General features: G+C 36.1%; 1 protein-coding gene and 1 long non-coding RNA gene across 3 annotated transcripts in view; both read left to right on the top strand.

Annotated features, from left to right (window-relative positions):
* LOC126876530 (venom serine protease Bi-VSP-like) overlaps positions 1–6,584 on the top strand; it is a 206,867-nt gene extending 200,283 nt beyond the window's left edge. Inside the window, exon 2 of one of the 2 annotated variants that reach the window (XR_007694270.1) lies at positions 6,382–6,584. The gene's annotated coding sequence lies outside the window, so the exon portion shown is untranslated. Of the gene's footprint in view, positions 1–4,713; positions 4,877–6,381 lie in introns of those variants that run through there. The other variant, XR_007694263.1, reaches the window with a different exon arrangement.
* Positions 6,585–9,937: 3,353 nt separating this feature from the next.
* Positions 9,938–11,428, top strand: LOC126876541 (uncharacterized). The gene is made up of 4 exons (XR_007694280.1): positions 9,938–10,364; positions 10,440–10,708; positions 10,792–10,888; positions 11,051–11,428. It is a non-coding gene; the product is annotated as an uncharacterized LOC126876541 (long non-coding RNA).
* Positions 11,429–21,709: the final 10,281 nt, after the last annotated feature.

The raw sequence follows: 21,709 nt of genomic DNA, 5'->3' as shown, positions 1-21,709 counted from the left end.
AGGACTTTAGTTAACTAAACCTTAAGATTTATAACGGGCCCTCGGGCTAGCCGAACATGTACTGCGGAGACGCATCGACATCTGGCAATCATCTTACTCGAAGAATAGGGTCTGCACGTGGCGAGCCACGGGACAGAAACCGTTGGAATGTTTACTGTCGCGTGTCGCCACAAATATTTCTTTTAAGGAGAGCTATAGAATTACTTCATACCTTTGTTAGGCAAAGCGTTCATCCCGTGACCGCGGCTACGTTCGGCGACTGACTGTCGCCTCGAACCCAAGCTCATTATCACAATTCTCGAATAATTACAATCGGGTTGAATAACTACAATTGTTCAATTACAGCTATAGTAGACTCTAGGTTACAATGTTGCGGGATTATCCAAAATTCCAAAGGCTCCGGTGTTCTTTCATCTCCGACACGGCCATCCTGACTATCACACGTCCTCGTGTGTAACTAAAATATCGTATTTCTTACATTAGATTCGATACAACTGACATTATTTGCGATTTAACTAAATGTCCAAGTAAGTCAAGGGTCCAGTGCAATAACAAAGTTTCGTTCGGAGGTTTGACAACAGAAAAATAAAAGAGAATAGGAATTTGTAATGTTATAATTTGTATTCAAAGTGTTAGGTGCGTTCTGTGAGTCGCCAGCCAGACCGTAATGACACAACAGATCATTTTCGATTTCGTACACCGGTGAACCTCAGTTTGTTGGATCATATTGCCACGTTGGGTGCATTACACCCAGAAAGCACGTAAGCCCACTCAACGGGTTACAACAAAAACACATCAACCCTCTCAACGGGTTACAACAAAAACACATCAACCCACTCAACGGGTTACAACAAAAACACATCAACCCACTCAACGGGTTACAACAAAAACACATCAACCCACTCAACGGGTTACAACAAAAACACATCAACCCACTCAACGGGTTACAACAAAAACACATCAACCCACTCAACGGGTTACAACAAAAACACATCAACCCACTCAACGGGTTACAACAAAAGCACATAAAACCACTCGGTGTATTACTATGACCACAACGCAGTGTTAATGATCCTCTGAGGTCAGTGTACTTGCATCGTTATTATCACCGCCGTTGTCATCACCGCAGACGTCTAACTCAGCAGGGACGCAACCTTCTGGCATTTTTCTCAGTCTGTCGTGTCTGTCCTTATATGATCGTTTGCCGTCTAAGGTTTTTAGGGTATATCTATCTCCTTCCAAAATCTCGGCTATTACGAATGGACCCCTGAATTTCGGATCTAACTTCGTCTGGTTTCTTTCCTCGTTTTTACGTAACACGAAATCGCCAAGGTTGAACCTAACTATTTTAGCTTTGTTTTTGTCGAACCTATCCTTATCGTATTTGGCGCAGTGATACATCGAGCATTTTCGACGATCGCATTTGCGTCTAAGTTAGTTTCGCTTAGTAAGGAGTTATCCCGGTGATCGTGGATTCGTTTGAACTCAAACATTGCTAATAGTATTATTTAATTTAATTATTCGTAGATCGTATTATTCATTAGGCTTAGTGTTTGTTAGACTTATTATTAGTTGTACTTATTATTTGTTAAGCTTAGTGATAGACCTGTATATATGTCTAAATAAAATCTCGGCTTTGTGAAACGATGGCTAGTCCACACGAAGAGTCGTCGCGCGCCCAAAATTCGAATCGTGACCCGACATATATATATATATATATATATATATATATATATATATATATATATATATATATATATATATATATATATATATATATATATATACAAGATATATATACAAGAAAGAAGATACAAGAAAGAAGATACAAGAAAGAAGGAATATTATATTAGCGGCATTTTTGTAGCCATTATATAGGGTTTCGATCGCATAATTAATCAGTATCAACTTACCAGTCTTTAACGGAAGGACAAAAAGAAGAGCAGACGACACACAGACCGCAATCATGATCATTTTCAAGTAGAATCTCAAACTGCCGTACATCTTAGAAAACTTCGTTAGTCGTAAGGGATCAAAGGATGATGTCCGCGCTAGGGAAAATAGATGAGAAGCGGCTATTTCAACAACCACCGTGTAGGTACTGCACTAGCCAGAAGTATCTGCGACAGAAATCAGAATACACTCGTTTTCGCATGGTTGGATCAATTTCGCGTGGGACTAACCTGATTGAACCTAACGCGGGATAATTGCTCAACTCACGACTTTAACCAGCCCGCTTGATTCTCTGTAAATGCTTGAAATTGACGCTTGGATTCTTTCCAGATTAACTAGCTTTGCCCCTCCCTCCCTTTATCTATTTTCTTAGATCGACTTAGACTGCCACAATATATTATCTTTCTTCTTTTCTTTCCTTTTCTTTCCTTTTGATCTTTTAAAGCCCTAAATCGCTGGCTATTTTGTATACTATATATTTTGTACACTCAATTACTCTGTAAGTCATAAGTACATATGTTTTACAACGTTATTTGTCATATTTCAGTTAAACCCCAGAAAAGCCAGAAATATATTTTCAGCATGTTTTAACGCGCCCCTGGCAAAGATCTCAAAAACGAGTTGCGGCACAATTTAAAGCGACAAATAGCATCGCGTGTCTCGTTGTGGTAACACACGGTTCGCCAGTTTTTTTTTTTTTTTTTTTTTTTTTTTTTTTTTTTTTTTTTTTTTTTGATATCGGTGACTGCCATATTCTCTTGAGTTTCCAAATCGTAAAGAATCTTTCCCCAGGGATTGGTCAACTGTGTATGTCCCCATGCGACGTAACTTGCTTAAGGAACACGAGCCGGTGATATGCAGGCAACGTATAATTGATTATCATTCGCTCTGAAACGCTGAAGTAATGACCAGTGCAGTGGTCCAGTGGTCATATTGAATGCCGCTGGATATATCAGCATTTGGCAACCTAACCCAGAGAAGCAGGAAATATGAAGCTACCGAATACCAATTAACTTCGTAGTTGCACGGTTCACATTCCATCATTTCTGAATATGCGAGGACAGTCCTCTTATTGTGCTTTTAATTCTTTTATTTGTTTCATTTTCAGCAAATATACTGGTTTTTTTAAATTAAGCTTCTGTTTATACAGAGTTACAGATTATATTAATTTTATATAGAATATATTTAAGAAAGATATTTAATTTTTTGCTAGTTAAGTATTGATCGATTAAGTTACTGTACCTTTGTTCCGATAAATGCGTGCCATTTCCTCGAATCTAATATCATAGCAAATGCCAATACCTATTTTGCAGCCCTTCACATCGAACGTCGTTAGGGAGTTACCAGGACTGAGTGAATCACTCTCTCGAAAAGTAATCTTATTAGGAATGTCGATGTCGAATAGATGTACCTAATAACATAAAAATGTAGTCGCTAATTCTATTGCTGCAACTTTTGTAATTTAATATCAAAGTTACCAACTCCTAAACTTTAATTATTTTTTATTTAATAACTGACAGCGTTTTTATCACTTTCTTTTATTAAAAAATCTTATCATTTAATAATGTTTAAAAAGGAGAAAAAATAAGTATAATAATATTTTAAGTATTTGAAAAATTTATACAACACAAACACATTACAACAAAAATGGGCGTTTCCCGTATCATAACGTATTTTATAAACCGTAAATTATAGAATTGGTTATAGTATACGTATGTACATATGTATATTCCTAAATTATTCCTAGATAGAGTCACTTTCTTCGCCCCAATATTTTCAAATTCAAAGCCATAAAGGAATATATTACTTACCTTTCGGTGTTTTGCTATCAAAGTTCCATCGGGACCCCAAATAGTACAGGTATTGTACAATTTATCGCCCTCTATTTCAGGCATCGTACCACCAACTACATAGATGTTGTTTTCTTTAGCTGCGTTCGATGAAGCAACGCTCGTTTCACCATCAGGAATACTCTCGGCGTATTTTGGAAAGTACTCTGCGTTGCAATATTTCAATTAATGAAATGTCTTTTGTTCCAACCATAAATTAAATTGAAATGTTTGTCAGTTTTTTATTTTTTAAATTATTAAAATAACTAAGTTTTATATTTCGACTTAATTAAATATGCAATTACTTAGCTAATAGTATATATAATAAATTGTTTCTACAGGTTCAAAATGAAAAATGAATATTTAGAAATATTTAATTACGACAATGCTATTTGTGTTAGCATCAGTGGCTTGTTACTCAACGACTTTGCTAGTACTTTTTGAAACATAAAGTTAGTTTTCAATTAACACTTATACTAGAGGCGGAATTATAAATGCAAAATAATTGATAATACTAATTTATAAGTACCTAATTATTAGTATCTTCAAAAATATATTTATACAAAAATCACGATAATCATGAAAATGGGGAAATCCTATATTCTCGAATCAATTCACAATTTATTTTGTATATTAATTAGATTCCGCGCTCATCAGTACGTACTCACTGGCGAGATCGAGAAAATGTATCGGCAATTCCTCGTACGACCAGAGGATCGGAAATATCAAAGGATATTATGGCGCAGCGCGAGTGGAGAAACAGAAACATATGAGCTTAACACCGTAATACTCTTATCATAGAAATAGAAGCAGTCCTCAATTCCCGCCCGCTAACTCCTATCTCCACCGATCCAAATGATCTCCTAGCCCTCACTCCCGGACATTTCCTCATTGGCGATTCATTAATGTGCTTACGTGATCGAGATTTCAGAGACATTCCATCGAACCGACTCTCCAAATGGCAGCATATCCAACAGCTTAAACAACATTTTTGGAACCGCTGGCATAAGGAGTATTTGAACGAGCTAACCAACCGCAATAAATGGAGCAAGGGTGGACACAGCATCCAAAAGGGCACAATCGTCATCCTCAGAGAGGACAACGTTCCCTCCATGCATTGGCCTCTGGGCCGAGTTCATCCAGGCGCCGATGGTGTTGTCACGTAAAATAACAAAATAAAAAAGGAATTTGAGGTAAAAAATAAAAAAAAGAAAACTTTATTTTTTTTCTAACATCAATACACTTTACAATCTACTTCCGAACTCTGGGCGTGACTTTTTAAGACTGACTCTTATGATTTTACTTTCGATCGGATCCGATTACTTTCTTTTGTCATCCCTCAACATCCCCACCGTCCATGCATTTGCTAGGCGTCCGCGACCGTTGCCACGTGCTCTTTCTTCTAGAACCTTCGGTGGAAGGACCGTTGGGATGTTGATGGTTCATTAGGCACTTCAGCGATATACATTGTCGCCGAGTGCTTTATCTCTATCGTCAGTCCGTCGGATTTGAAGTATGCCGGTCGTGACAGTGTCATCCGGACAGCTACAGTTCAGACGGCAAAAAGCATTTTGGATCGGGGCGTCAAAAGGCTTGTCCCACTGCCAATTCAACCCGATCTCGAGAAACCCGAACAACTAGCCACCGAGACGAAATAAGATGGGAACTTCAACCACACCTCGCTAGTTTGATCGGTACCCTCTCAACGGGGGGAGAATGTTACGCCATGCGGCTTACCATAGGTCATATTCTTAACTATCGATCGCGGCACTATAATGTCGCAGACGGACCGTCGCGTCTGCCCGGCAAACAAACATTGTAGTGGCAAGCGCATGATTCATTAAGCAGGGCGACTTCCAGAAACGTCGACTCGTGGTCGTTATTTTACCTCGCGTAAAAGAATGTGGCGTGATCCGAACGTAGTGGGGGTCGCCTTCCAGAAAAAACGAAAAAAATCGAAAGGCGTTCAGAACTTTTCGAGAAGTCGAACCGTCAACACAGGTGGTATGTCGCGCATTACTTATCAACCAAAACGCAGTTACATTTTTTTTGTTCCATTTATATCTTTCTAGTTAATAAGTTGTTGAAATAAACATTAATTTATTTGTGTTAATTCTGTGGAATTTCATTGAACTACTGAACTGATCAGTTCGTGGCGTCGATTATTTAATCGTAACGGGAAATTACAACTCTCGTTGACGTGCTATCTCGCGATCGCGTCTCTCCGCGAACGGTCGAAACAAAATGATTCACTAAAAACTGTCCTGAATTCCTAAGAACTTATTTACCGCAAAACTGACAAAGTGTTTATTTAAAAAATGAGGTTGAAGGTAGTCCTTTTCTTTCATTTCATTCATTTTCATTTTCTTTCTTAAGTATGGCTAACACAATATCTAATCAATTAAAATTTTATATTTTCACGTGAAAAGTTTCTTTAGATAATTATTATCAACATGATGACTAACTCTTACGGATTAATACGTGTCTGTAGGGCAATCCGGTGGACTCGATCGGCTTTTTACTTCGAAAGTTGAGTAATCGGTGTCGCTTTCTTACGCATCTTTGAACTGTATAAATGTTTTAAAATTGTTTGATCCAGAATGTACCACACCGGACAATCAAGAAGGCAGGTGCCTTGACTACAGAAAATGTAAACCTCTGCAAGAAATATGGCAGATACAGTACCGTACAGCCACCGATTTTTATAGACGATCAGTGTGCAGATACCAGGGCAATGTTACGATCGTTTGCTGTCCGAACGATCCAAACAAAGAGAAGAGAGAAATTTTAATAAAAACTGTGTATAAGTATAAGGCTTTGCGACCACCATACTGAGGTTTTAGCAACGTCTCTCATACCAGGGTGGTCGATGGTAAACCAGCTGAACTTGGTACGTTTTATGTCTTTCTTTCCGATTAATAATAAGCCATTTACTGCAAAGAATGAACTTTAAAGGCATTAAACAGCACATCAATGTACATTTCAATTAGACTAAATAATAATGCTATGATTTTATCGGTAGTAACTTTACTTATTAACTTGAATTATTTCTTTCTTTTACTTCATGTTAGGAAGAGTATCTTTTTGCTTGAAATAAAAAATTGATATAGGAGTAATAATATGGATAGAGATCAAAAACTGTTAGGGCAGAAATTACACGTTTGAACTTTATAGTTCAGTATAGTTCAAATAGAAATTATATAGAATTATTTAATAATTTGTATTCCACTGGAATAAAAATTTAATTTCTGTCTTTATCAAATCTCTGTTTCAGAGTATTTGTACGTATGTACTTATCGTCTGCTGTATGATCGAATTTCGAATAGGTAATAATCGTTGTTACTCGTTATGTGAGAAAAAATTATGTATATTCACAACTATGACTATTGCATTTTAGGCGCTTGGCCATGAATCGCTGCATTAGGTTTTCGTAATCCCCGAAACCCAGACAAACCACTATGGAAGTGCGGAGGTTCCCTGATATCGGCTAGGCATGTTTTGACCGCAGCACATTGTGCACATATGGATGGAATAGAAAACATACACAATCATAATATTGCCATTCTTAGATTGGTGGAGGAGGTGCCATTTTCGAGTAAGTCCTCAAATATATATATATATATATATATATATATGCTATTGAGTATTACTGAAGTATCATATCCTGAAATTTCTTACTGTACACATATATTGTGTCATAAAGCGTGTATAATTCTTTCTCATACTTTTGGTCATTAGTTTCCTGCATTTTCATTTATTTTTTTATTTTTCAGGGTACGTATATCCCATTTGTACGAAAGAGCCCCTACGAAAGAGCAACTTCGTCGGCTATAACCCCCTTGTTGCTGGATCGGGAGCATTAAGATATAGTAAGTGATATCAATTTTATAATAAAATTAAATAGTTCCAGTCTTAAATATCTTTCTTATTTTCTTCGTAGGACGACCACGACGTAATGCATTAATGGAAGTACAAATGCCAGTGATTAAGAACGCCGAATGCAAAATAGCTTATTCCAAATTTCCTAATGCACCTGATATCACTGATGGTATAATATGCGCCGAACATGCTCAGGGTGGAGAGGATTCTTGTACGGTAATTAAGTTACAGAGTTACTACAAACTATACGGTATCTGAAGACACGTCGATTCGAATTAACATCAAATCGACGTCTTAAACATTAAAAATAATAGATAAACACAATTTAATAGTTTTGCCCACTTCTCACACCTCGTTATGGTATTTAATCTAATTTCCTCTAATCTTAGTTTTGCTCAAAATACATATAACATGTACGTTATAAATTGGAGTATTTCAATACACAAATCAATAGAAGATTATTACTGTATATAAGTATAATTTCAATACAATTCGATCGATATATTTCAGTATCTTTGATTAAAAATTTAACGATCCTTTCAGGCTGACCGCGGCGGATCACTGCTGATACAACATGAATTAACCTCGTATTTAATAGGTATTGTGTCTTATGCTTATAAGTGCGGCACAGCTGGGTATCCCAGCGTTTACACTAGGGTCACATCGTACCTTGACTTCATTCTCCAAGCGATGCAATAATATGATATTACTGTTCCATAAATATCATTGTGTAAAAAACGTAAAGTTGGATTTTCTTATTGTGGAGATAAGAAACAGCTCAAATTTACATTGTTTTGTACGTTACAAATTATAGGCTTAAAATGTACGAAATGTAACTTTGAAACGACACTAATTTTTTACGCACGATAAACCTCCACAACTTAGGTATGTAAAGATGATAAACGTATATTAATTCTATTAATTTGGTAATAATAAACCAACTTTCTGAGAAGTTCTGTAAATTTCGTTTCTTTTGTATCAAGAGAATAATGGAATATTCCACTTAGATCGTATACTTCTTGTATGTACGTACAAAATTTTCCGGCTAATCTAAAACACTTCATAAGATAGAGAGCTTCTGGAAATTCGGACACAGAGAGTGCATAAAATACAAGATAAGTCTCGTGTCTTTCAAAATTATTTTTTATTCGCTAAAAACGTCCTGTGTACTCATGCAATCACATGCAACCTCGAAACTTCACTTATTTTTTATCACTTTCCAATTCAATACACAGTTTCTGCATTTTTGACTATATGTAAGAGAAATTTCCATTCAGCCAAAGGTGTACTTACAGATTATAGATTCCTATACGACTCTCAGTAAAAATTTATCCGCACTCCAGATAGTTAAAACTTCTGTCGACCGTATTGATCCATCTGCACTCTTCGTATGACGTCAATATCTGTTCAGTGCTGCTGCGCAGGTTTCTTTGTGTTACGTCAATTCGTTTGTGACCGTTGCGCGAGTAATGGCGCTTTGCAATGGTGATTTGCAGGAAAACAGTGCAGGATGCTGTGATTCGTTTCTTGTGGTCGGAGGTTATGTTTGATGCCTATATTTATCAAAGATTTAATGCACATTATGGAGAAAGTGTTTTGTCACGAAGTGTGTTTGAATGGGCACAAAAGTTCAAAGAAGATCGCACAAGTGTTATGAAAAAACAGCTGGACGCCCGTCCACATCCACGATGACAACATTGAACGTGCTCATGAACTTATGCTCTATGGAATAGACGAGTGACAGTGGATAATGTGGCAAATCATTTGCAAATCAGCCACGGCTCTGCTTATGCAATAGTACACGACAGATTTGGATTTTAAAAAGTTTGTGCGAGATGGATGCCGAAAAAGCTGATGAAAAGGTGAAGACGACGATGCATTCGTGGTTCGCAGCTCAGCCCAAAACATTTTTTAATGAGAAAATATAAAGGTCCTTCGGCAAATGGACAAAGTGTATACAGAAATCGAGTGATTATGTCAAAAAATGATGTATGTCTTTTTTGACAATTGCTTAAAATAAATTCTACACCGACAGAGCGGGTAACTTTTTACTCACCCTCGTAAGACACTTAAATTTCCAATCTATTATGATGAATAAAAGAGCTTATACTATTAAATCTAATTGTATTTTGTTGCATGAGAGTACACGTGTATGTGATGTACATTACCTTTATATCCCCTTGAACGCTTCAATATTGCGCATATATACTATATTTTGTACAGCTTCTATAAAATTTCGTATGTTTGTTTAGGCTGTTAATCTAGAGGCTGGAGTACAAAGAAGTGGCACAATGATGTGGGCTGATGACATTTATAATTATCAAGGAATCACCCCTACATTCGCTCAGGTATATATCGTTGACTATAATGTATTTAACATATATGATTGTTAGAATATTAATAATTAATTTTTAATTCTATCAGAATTTTAATGAAACTGTCCCTTGGGAAGGAAGAACTGATACCTTGATATCACGGTTTGTACATCCTATATATACGACAAATTTTAGAACATTATATAACGAAGAACCAGATCGTCGTGGCCATGTGATGTGAATAAAAGGACTTGAATTTGATGATATTTTTATAATGTTAGATAACATAACTAAGTATCTTCACAGTAAGATAGGATGACATGGTTTACATGATCTTAATGTTGTTCACTCGAGTGATGATATTATAAGGAAAAGTGTAATATCACAGGTAGGATGATTCATAATTTAGAACTACTAACTCATGTATGTATTAAAAATTAAAGAAATATATTAAATTTTATAGGATATTTATGTTTAGTAACCAGTAATTCAGAGATTGGTATTCATGGTTACTATAACGAGGCTGTAGAAACGCACCCTTTCTTCTTTGCAAATGGTCCTGTATTTATGTCTAAGCCGAAACTGGAACCTCTGAATAATTTAGATTTATTCTTGTTATTTTCTAAAATACTTATCTACAGTATACCATAAGGAATGATACCGTATCGCACCTAATCAAGTGCCTTAAGAAACATCAACAGGATATCACAGTAATCCCTTATCGACTGATATGTAAGTAAAAGTTATCTGTCATTGTTATACACAATTATGTGTTAGTGTTATACACAGTTATTTATCATTTTCTATTAATTCAGTTGTAGCCACTACAATATCTATGACACTGGTAGTAATTATAAGAACAATAATGATGTTCTATAAGAGGAAATGATGATTAGGAACAAAAACTTACAGGTAAGTCAAAGTATATGTTATTTGCCATTTGAAAAGAAAGTTACTAACTTGGAATTTTTTGATAAATAATAATTGTGCAAAATATATTGGATTTCAAATTTGTCAAAAATTGAAATTTAAGAAGCATTGTAATAATATAACATTAATATTTTGATTTTTCAGGAGATATCATGCGGTGGATGGATAATATGTAAAAAATATTAAGCAGTATATGAATTTTCATATTGCGTAGAGATAACAAAATGAATTTTAAAAAATGTCGACATGGTAATAAGAAATAGCATCATGACAAAGAATATATAAACACAGTTTCATTTTTTATAAATAAAAATTTGTTGTTCCAGATTTTGAAATATAGTGAAACGTTTAATTAGTATCTTAATATCTTTAAATAATTATTATTTTAGAATCAATTGTAATTGTATCATACGTACTTTTGAATTCGTGCAAGAACATATGTTATTTTGAAGTAGTTATTATTAGGAAATTGTTAGACGCGAACAGTATGCGAAAAGTTAGTATGTAGTGTAATAATTATCAATCAAAGCACAAGAATTAAATTCTTTAGGAAAAAATTTCCGGAATTTCTTATTTACATGATTATAAAGAAATCCATAACAAAAAGGAGCTGCTTTCTAATACTTCTCTTCCTTGTAATGCCTACGTTAACAATAACGAGGTTCGACTTTTTGTTTTTAGAGGGATACTGGAAAATTTGAAAGTACAGTACCATTGGGAAGAAAATCACGATATTGAAAACGATATTTGCAAGTAAATGTCCAAAAAATCTGTTTTCAAATTTTCGCTTTCTATTTCACATTAAAAGAAAGGGAGGGCTGCCTTCTTTTTCTGCAAGACAAAACAAACATTCTGAATCTCGTATCAATGAATGATGTCAATAAGTTATTTTTCTTTTCAGATTGAACAATATTCCAGATTTATTCATAATTTCATACTACGCGAAGAATAGACTTTCATAGGTATATAAAGGAAATATTAAGTATAGGAAAACTCTTTTTCGTTGTAGGTGACATATGCTTCACGGTTGAACACATGTATTTTTGAACACATATAAATGAAAAAGTACTCTTATGGAGAAAAAGAATTGATACCTTCGATTGACATTAGATAATGTATATAAACTTATGAACAATCACTATCACTATCAGTTTGTATTTTAGGTGCACACGCAGATTTGTTGGAGTTCTTATAAAATGTACTTCCTGTACGAACGTTTTATTCTTCCAAATTTTACGATACTATGTCTCATATGATAACTATATGGATTAAACGTAATATAAATGATCCGAAAATAGACTCGAACGACATTAATTGTCTTTCTATTTATACCAATATCGAAAATACAAGTAAAGCTGGAGCAATAGTATGCAAGAATGGACTATTTATTATTTTAAACCAAATCATAGCATATTCAGAATGCACAGTATTATCATGAAACGACGAGTTTTATGTTAATTCCGACCGATTACAATACCTTTCTTTCGTTTACAAGGAACGACGAGACTGGCAGTTGCGTGATTTCCAATGCAAAAGCCGCGATATCTGCACGATAACCTAACCTCAACCGATTTTGTTGTACTATTCTTACGTGGACTTCGTTTGTACCACTTTCGTAACAAAAATAGAATACGTAGAACACAGCATTCCGTTATGCGATATTGTCGATTCCTAACATCCGAAAAATCAGAGATAATTTTTTCCCTACAGTTGTACATTTGTGTGAAAAATTACGAACGTAAAGTTGTTTGGTGCATGCACAGTCCTCCCCTCCGCTGCATTTGCGTGGACATGCTAGAAAGATTCACTTTTCCACGGTGAAACTGTATGTATTATAATTTCATTTTTACAAAGGTCGAACATCCTACTATGCATAAATTTAATATTAATATAAGCAGGTTTCGTGTTAAGTATTACATCTGACGTATAAGCACACGTGTGTACGAGCCTTGGTTTTAAATGTCTTATAGTAGACACCGAAAAGATTATTCAGTTGGATATCTGACTCAACATCAATATTTTACTAGGAGATAACATGTTAAGAACACGTTGGTGGATGGCATGGGAGATGATGAATGAAGACATACTTCTGTGAGATACATAAAATAGTAGTCAGAACGTATTTTGGCGCTTGGGGACAGCAACAGCTTTTTTTTTGTTTTTATTTATTTGTTGAAATTACAATCAATTCTCGCGTTGAGAATTTTCAGTAATTTTTCCGGCGTGGCGCAGTGACATGGCTGTTTATTTACAATAAGTTAATACTTATTATAGATAGGTATAATTTATAAGTATTATAAGTAAGTGCATATGCTTAATTTGGATAATTAAATGAATCTAACGTTTAGGTCTAGCGAGTAGTGCCTCTTCAGCCTGCGAATCTGGTCCGTCGTATCGAGTAGTCCAGTGATTAGGGGGTTTCGGTGTTTCTTGACTCTTTTGCTATATCTGTCGCTATATTTTGCTATTTCCTCTTTGACTGTAGGTATCTTGAGGTCGCGATGGATGGTTTCGTTGGTAACATACCAAGGTGCGTCTATTAAGGCTCTTAGCGCTTTCGATTGGAATCGTTGTAGTATTTCGATGTTGGAGTTACTTGGACAGCAACAGCTGGTGATACTGTCATACACCTCCATTTATAAACTTTCGAAAATCGATGTGACCTTCAAACTTTAGTGTATTCTGTTTCACAGCACAAAATGTTTCCGAAACGTAAGTTTATTGTTACAATAAACTTGACTAGTGGCTCTGAAATACTATCCTTGAAAAAACAATGGGGAAATTGGAGCAAAAAAAAAGAAGGAAATAAACAAAGACCTTGTTGGTTCGTAAAAATAAAATATGCTACAGGAAAAATTTTTTCCAACGGATTGAGATGCGACAAGCTTTAAAAGCTATGACGCGAATCGAGCGTTTGTCTACAAGAGCGCATTTTCGGTGGATATATATGTCGGAATGACATTGGGGATAGGGTTGTCGGTGTTTGAGGAGTCTTCATTGAAGGTAGCCATCGTTGCGGTGTAACGAAGATACGATTTATTGACACAGGTATGAATAACACAGGTTTTGACAATCTACCACGGCGGTGAGACGTCCGCGACACTAGTGACAGTGGTCTCCGGTTCAATAACGAATCCGCGGCCAACGGGATGACAGATGGGCGTTCTCGCTGAATCTAAGTCTGACTCGTAAAAATAATTGCTGAGCGTAAAGACGTTACTCTTTGGTCGACGGGAGCGCGTAAAAGAATGCCCGTCCCGTCCCGACGATGTCACAGAGGAAAACTATAATGGGGTGTGTCTAAGGACACGAGATCATCGGATTCGTCGAGGAAAGCCTTCGTTTAGGAAGTAAGGGAAATTGACGTTGCTGCTAATTGGTCAATCTCCATATCGGTGGTTAGAAAAAGATGTTAGCCGCCCTCGAGGGAAAGTTGCTAGTGGGAGACGCCGCTCGTTGAAAAATATGTCTCCCCTATCTTCCCGTAGTTGGGACAAAGACTGTTTGTCTGTTTGAAGGACTTTAGTTAACTAAACCTTAAGATTTATAACGGGCCCTCCAGCTAGCCGAACATGTACTGCGGAGACGCATCGACATCTGGCAATCATCTTACTCGAAGAATAGGGTCTGCGTGTGGCGAGCCACGGGACAGAAACCGTTGGAATGTTTACTGTCGCGTGTCGCCACGAATATTTCTTTTAAGGAGAGTTATAGAATTACTCCATACCTTTGTTAGGCAAAGCGTTTATCCCTTGACCGCGGCTACGTTGGGCGACAGACTGTCACCTCGAGCCAAAGCTCACCGTCACTAATCTAGAACAATTACAATCGGATTGAATAACTACAATTGTTCAATTACAGCTATAGTAGACTCTAGGTTAGAATGTTGCGGGATTATCTAAAATTCCAAAGGCTCCGGTGTTCTTTCATCTCCGACATATAATTATATAATGACTCATTGAAAACCAGCTTTCATTTTTTGTTGATAGTATGGTAAGAAAATGTGAAGTTCGAACGCTTGTAACGATTGCCTGAGTTGCGTCATCCTTGGTTTTAGGAAAAGATAGGGAAGTCACTGAAGGGTGTCGCGGCTTCGATGTCTTTCGTAGCTGCGACGCGGAGGCCTCTCGGTTGTTCTTTGAACAATCGTCAACGTGGACGAACGTCAAAGCGAAACCACGCGAATTCGGCATTTCCGATAATACGGAACTCTGTAAACGCGACTGCGTTGAATTCGTTCGATTAATTCCTAGCAGTATCTATAAACAGTGAACTTAAGGCCCCATACACAACTGCATACGCTAGGTTGTAAGAAATAATAGCTATATAAGTATGTAGCGGCGCATGAGTTAGAGAACGATGCAAATCGAGAGCGACTCATATTATTGTTTTGCCTCGTGACACTTACACAGTCTTGACGTACATGTAACGTCAACAAATATCTCCAACAGACTCAGGAAACCTGAACAGCCTTGCACACGACACCGACTCCCAAAACAAAGGAATATGAATTCGGCACATAGGCATAAGATAAACGAACATCTAGAAGGGCTGTGTCTTGATCGAGTCTTTCAGTCTTTCGGTAACGGTCAAATCGCACACTTGTAATCCTATTATAAAATAAAGGTACCTCGAACTCTGGTTCAAGAACCCAACATTTTTTTATTATTATTTTCCCATTATTTTTACGTGACATTTTGGCGATCCTGCCAGGATCCATTCGCTTCAGTGTAAACGAAGTTACGATTTCGGTCTACGGACATTATTGAAGATCGAAGGATTCGAACTACTTGTGTTATGAACTTTGCTGTCAATAATTTACCACGGTGGACCAAATTAACGGGGCCACTGTCAGCATAGAACAAATCAACAGAACGAGTTTGACACTCAAACGCATTTGAACGCGCCACAGAGGAAAACACCGCAAGGGAACCTCATTCTACGAACTTACGTATCAAGGTGAGAAAAGTCGGAATTCTTTTAAACAATATAGAACGCGAAAAGTTAGTTTCTCTAGTAACTCTAGCGAAGAGACAATATGAACAAGAAAGACACAAAAGCCGAGACAAGTTTACCCTCTACAAGTGGAGTTCAAAATAAAACGGGAACACTCGATTCCTCTACCAGAGCAATTTTAGACTTAATACAGAGACAGAACGAAGAATTTCGACAACAATTTAACGAAATAAAGAATGCTTTAAAATTAGCGAACGAAGAAAATAGAAAACGCGCTAACGAAATGGAAATATTAAGTAGAAACCTCTCTCGTGTTAAACTACCACAAATAAACGTAAAATCAACTGAATTCGGTTCTATGATGACTGACGATGACGATAATATATCAGTATTAAAACACGATACTAATCCACCTCCACCTATGCCACAAAAGCCACCAACATATGTCCAACCATCCAATTCAACAGCTGGAAACTCTGGAAATCTAAAAGCTGTTTAGTATCTCCGATACTAAACGGAGAAAACGATATAAGTGTAGAAGATTTTATTCGTGAAATAAAAGAAATGAGAATGATGTGTAGCGAACAAACGTTATTATTAAAAATGATCAAAATAGAGAAAATTGTAGGAAAAGCCGCAATGACAATCCGCAATATCCATATTAACGAATTCGAAACTCTGTACGAAGGATTAAGACGTAACGTAGCTACTCAAGCATCAGTAAGAGAACACCAAGATCAGTTAAGAGTGATAAAGCAAGGAATAACCGAAAGCGTGCAAAATTATAACATTAGATTTCGACGTGTTTTCAACAAACTTCAATACAGCATTACCAATGAATATAAAGACGAACTAACTCGATGAGCGATGAACGATCGACTATACATGGTTTCTGTGATTGACTATGTAAGAGGCCTTCGTTCAGAAATAGGACACGTGCTATTGGCTAATCCCCCCCCCCCCCAAACATCATCGATGCAGAAAAAAAGGCAATGGACGTGGAAAAATACTTTCGCGAAGACAACGCTCGCAGACGGATGACACGACAAACAACCACTCCACCATCTTATCGTAACCAGACGTCTCGTCCAGTAGGTAACCGCTTCACGATTACAAGTAACATGAATAACAAAACTCCACCCACACAAAACATTCTACCAAGAATGAATAATTTTACAAAGCTTGAAAATCGACCATTAAACGAAAGGCCACAAACGAAATGTTTCAAATGCGATCGATTGGGACACCTTGCCAATCAATGCCAAAATTTTCGAATACCGCCTCAAACAAAAGCCCCTCCAGGAATAAACCACATTCAAGAACAATCAGAATTAACAATGCTACCTCAGGAAGATTATCCACAATACGACTACAATTACCAGGACGACGAGGATTGCGATTTTTCGTTGACTCGGGAGCAGGAATCAACTTGCTTAAACGAGGATGCTACCCAGGAAGGACAATAATACCAGACACATAGAAATTCTCCATGGAACATTCCAAATACGAATCCAATTCCAAAATTAAACTAAATTTATTCAACAAAGAGATAGAATTTTCCTTAGTAGATGATAATTTCCCTATCATAGAAGACGGCATATTAGGCTTACCCGGTTTAAATCAATATCGATTCGAACTCTCCAATAAAACATTAAAATTAGATAATAATACTCTTCTGCTGCAGCAAGAACCACCCCTCGCATCGGGAGAAATCGTTCAAAAAATTGTATACTTCGACGGAAAGCCAACGCCAGTATGCTTTATCAATGGTGGTAAGTTTTCAGTCCAAATTTCTAACATTATTGAAAATATAAACACTGTAGATCAAATCTAAAAATTCAAATCTTTGATTCGACTATCGCACATAGAAAAACCTCTTAGAGAACCTATGTAGTATTTTCGTCTGTACCTACTTAAATTATATTTATCTTATTTTCCTTTAAGCATTCGTGAACGTAGTGGTAATGAACTTCAATGTGTTTAGAATTTTTTGTGAAATTTCCGTACTTTGCTATACTTATCACTCCAGAGTTATCGTCATAAATTTTTACAGGGTTATTGTCTAGATTTACATTGAAGACCTTCATAATTTCTCTAATAGACATTAATTCACTCACCGCTTCCGATAGAGCTACATACTCTGCATACGTCCAGGCTTTTGTCACACACCTTTGTTTTTTAGATTTCCAACCGATTACATTTCCATACAATTTAATTACATATCCAGAAGTAGATTTTCTATCTAAATGATCTCCTGCCCAATCAGCGTCCACATAACAATCTATCGTTTCACACTTTTCATTCCTTTTCTAATGTAACCTTAAATCTTTAATATTAAATATTTCAATATTTCGGTACAAATATTTCAATATTCGCAAAGCATATTTAAAATGTGTCTCGCTACAACAATCTTGAAATCTACTTAAGATAATTCACACTATAACTTATATTGGGTCTGGTATTTGTACTAATATACAGCAATGCGCCAATTAAATTCTTGTATCCAATGTCATTTCTATTTATCTCAGCGTTTTCAATTTTTAAATTTGTTTCCGTTGGTGTACAGTACAATTTGCTGTTTTGTAATTTATATTTGTTCGCTAATGATTCAATGTATTTCGTTTGGCTTAGTTTCATTTCATTTTTTATATAATCATACTCTATATTTATTCCAAAATATTCTTTTACTTCACTTAAATCTTTCATTTTAAATTTATCAGGTAATAGCTTCTTTACATTTTGTATCCTTTTTTTGTTTTTACTACAGATTAACAAATCGTCTACATATATTAGCAAATAAACAACATTTTCCCCCTCTCCATGAGTATATAGGCACAACTCTATGTTATTCTTCTTAAAATCCAATGTCGTCACATACCTATCAAAACACTCATACCAATCCCTCGGACTTTCTTTTAACCCATAAAGCGCTTTCGATAATTTACAAACTCTATTCGTTCCGTCCGCATATCCCTTTGGTTGATTTACATATACCTCCGAGGTTACTTCACCATTTAAAAAGGCAGTTTCTACATCCATTTGCTCAATTATTACTCCATTTTGACAACAATATGATAGCAATATCTTAAAGGTCTGATTACTCGCCACTGGAGAATATATGTCATCGGCTACGTTTCTTTGTTGAAATCCCCTTACCACTAATCTAGCCTTATACCTGTCCTCTGATTTTTTCGTGTAAACCCATTTTACATCTAATACTTCTTTGCCTTTTACCCTTTCTACCAATTTCCAAGTTTTATTCTTATAGAGACATTCTATTTCCTTATCCATAGCCTGTTTCCAAACTTCACTATTTTCACAACAAATCGCCTCCTCAAATGTGCAAAAGATATCTACTCTACAATAATTTGCGTGAATCTCACTACTGTTTTCCTTTTCTGGATACCTTACTGGAGTTTTCTTATTACGTGTAGATCTCCTAGGAATCTTTACGCTTTCAGAACTATTATCATTTTCATCTTCTCTACTTTCTAACTCTTCCTTATTCATGCTGTCCAATAAATAATTATCTTTACTATCATCGCTAACTGCATCGAATGAATTCTCCTCAAAACCGATACATTTTTTGTCTGTTTCTACGACCTCTACATGTCGCTACTGTTATTTTTACACCTAATAGGACTCTCTAACCTACTTCACTATATCCTAACAGAATTCCCATATCTGCCTTCTTATCCCATTTGGAAACTCTTTTTTGTTCTGGCCTTCTTACAAAAACTTTACTTCCATATAGATGTAGATTTTTAACACTTGGTTTTCTCCCGAAGAATATTTCAAAAGGTGTCTTTCTTTCTATAGTATTCGCTAATATTCGATTTTTCAAGTATGCCGCTGTACAAACTATTTCCGGCCAGTACCTTTTATGTACTTTCGCTTCCGCTAACAAGCAACGCGCCATGTCCATCACTGTTCTATTATACCTTTCCGCTGTCCCGTTTAATTCATGTACGTATGTTGGGCAATTATTTATTCTTATACCTTTATCCCTAGCAAATTTATAAATTCGATTATTTAAATATTCTTTACCATTATCGCATCTTAATATTTTTAACCTCTTGCCCGTTAAATTTTCGGCTTCATTTACGAACTGTACGAAAGAATCAAAGACCTCATCTTTTGATTTTATACAATAGATCCTAGCTATTTTACTATAATCATCGATAAATGAAATGAAATATTTTTCTCCATTGAATCCGGTAGTCTTAAAGGGACCACATACGTCCGTATGAATAATTTCCATTATTTCCCTAGCCTTAGTTCGATTATTTTTGAAAGGTAAGTTATGCATTTTGCTTTCTATACACACCCTACATTTCAAAAGTTCCTTTTCAAATTCATTCGGTATGCCAGTCACTAGCTGCTCTTTACCCAAAATCTCTAAATATTTAAAATTTACGTGTCCTAGCATCCTATGCCATCTTTCCTTTTTACTCATACCACTACGTTCGGCGCTGTTTACTAAGTGCTTCTTCCCTTTCAATATACTTTTTATTCTATATGTCCCATTCTCTTTGAACTGAGCTGTAAGTATATTATCCTCATCTATTACTTTCGCAATATTTCCTTTGGAAATAACCGTATTCTTATCGTCTGCTGGTTTACCTAAACTAATCAAATTTGCGGACATTTCTTTCGCGTAAAATACTTTCCTCATATTTATTTTATTTTGTTTTCCGAATGCTTCAAAATAACTTATAACATTCCCAACTTTTGTCGCTTTTATCGGTCTATTATCGCCTAAATATATATTTACCGGTTCTTTTAGGTCGATAGATTTATCGAAATAATTTATATTATTAATTATGTGATCGGTACAACCGCTATCTAATAGCCACACTATTTCGTTCTTACTTATTTCATTCGTCTCACTGCTGTTTGCTGCGTGCGCCGTTGCTGTCCATATGCCTGCTCTTGAGTTTCCATGCTCGCCCGTGCCGGTTCTTGATTGATGATGAAAGTTTCCACGTCCTCTGCTCGTATTGCCTTTGTTCTCTCTTCCTCTGTTTCGACCAGGTGTTGGCCCATGCCAATAGCCGTTACTGCTTCCCGCTTGGACGCCATTTTGACACTCTCTCGCAAAGTGTCCTAATCTTCCACATCTGAAGCATCCTTCCTTTTTTGCAGAAAAGGCGTTGGTTTGCCTTTCTCCTCGATTGGATTTATTTTTCTTCTCTGCTATCTCTATTTTATTTTTTACATACGCTACCGTTTGATCCTCTTCTTTCAATGCGTCTATTATGTCCGCTATGTAGCTGTATTCTTCGGGTAACGTATTCAGCATGTAATTCAGCTTTTCCCTCTCACTTACTTGTGCGTCCGCACTTTTTAATTCATTTATTAATTTTTCGAAATCGTTAAAGAATGATGCTGAATCACTGTAGTTCTCCAGTCTTATGTTTTCCAATCTCCTTCTGCATACGATCTGCAGTGCCGTCGACTCTTTCAAGTACATTTCATCGAACCTTTTTATTATATCATACGCCGTTTTTCCTTCCCTAACATACTCCAATTGTCTGTTCGATATTGCACTATAAATTATATTTATCGCCTTCAAATCCTTTTTGTCCCAGTCTTCATCGTCTCTTTCGTTCTTCATTCTAGTTGTAACAACCTCGCATTCCTTATATTTGAGAAACATCGTGATTCTTTGCTTCCACATTCCATAATCCTCACCATCGAATATAGGTATCATGATTTCCGATCTCTCCATTTTAATTGATTCTTCTTTTTTTTTCTTTTCTTACTCAAGCGTTCCTACGTGCTCGAAGTATTTTTTTTTCTCTGAAAGTTTTTTTTTCTTTACTGAAAACTCACTCGCAAGATCGT

Source organism: Bombus huntii, unplaced genomic scaffold, assembly GCF_024542735.1.
Source record: "Bombus huntii isolate Logan2020A unplaced genomic scaffold, iyBomHunt1.1 ctg00000082.1, whole genome shotgun sequence".
Taxonomy (NCBI): Eukaryota; Metazoa; Arthropoda; class Insecta; order Hymenoptera; family Apidae; genus Bombus; species Bombus huntii.
This window is presented reverse-complemented; position numbering and strand designations above follow the sequence as displayed.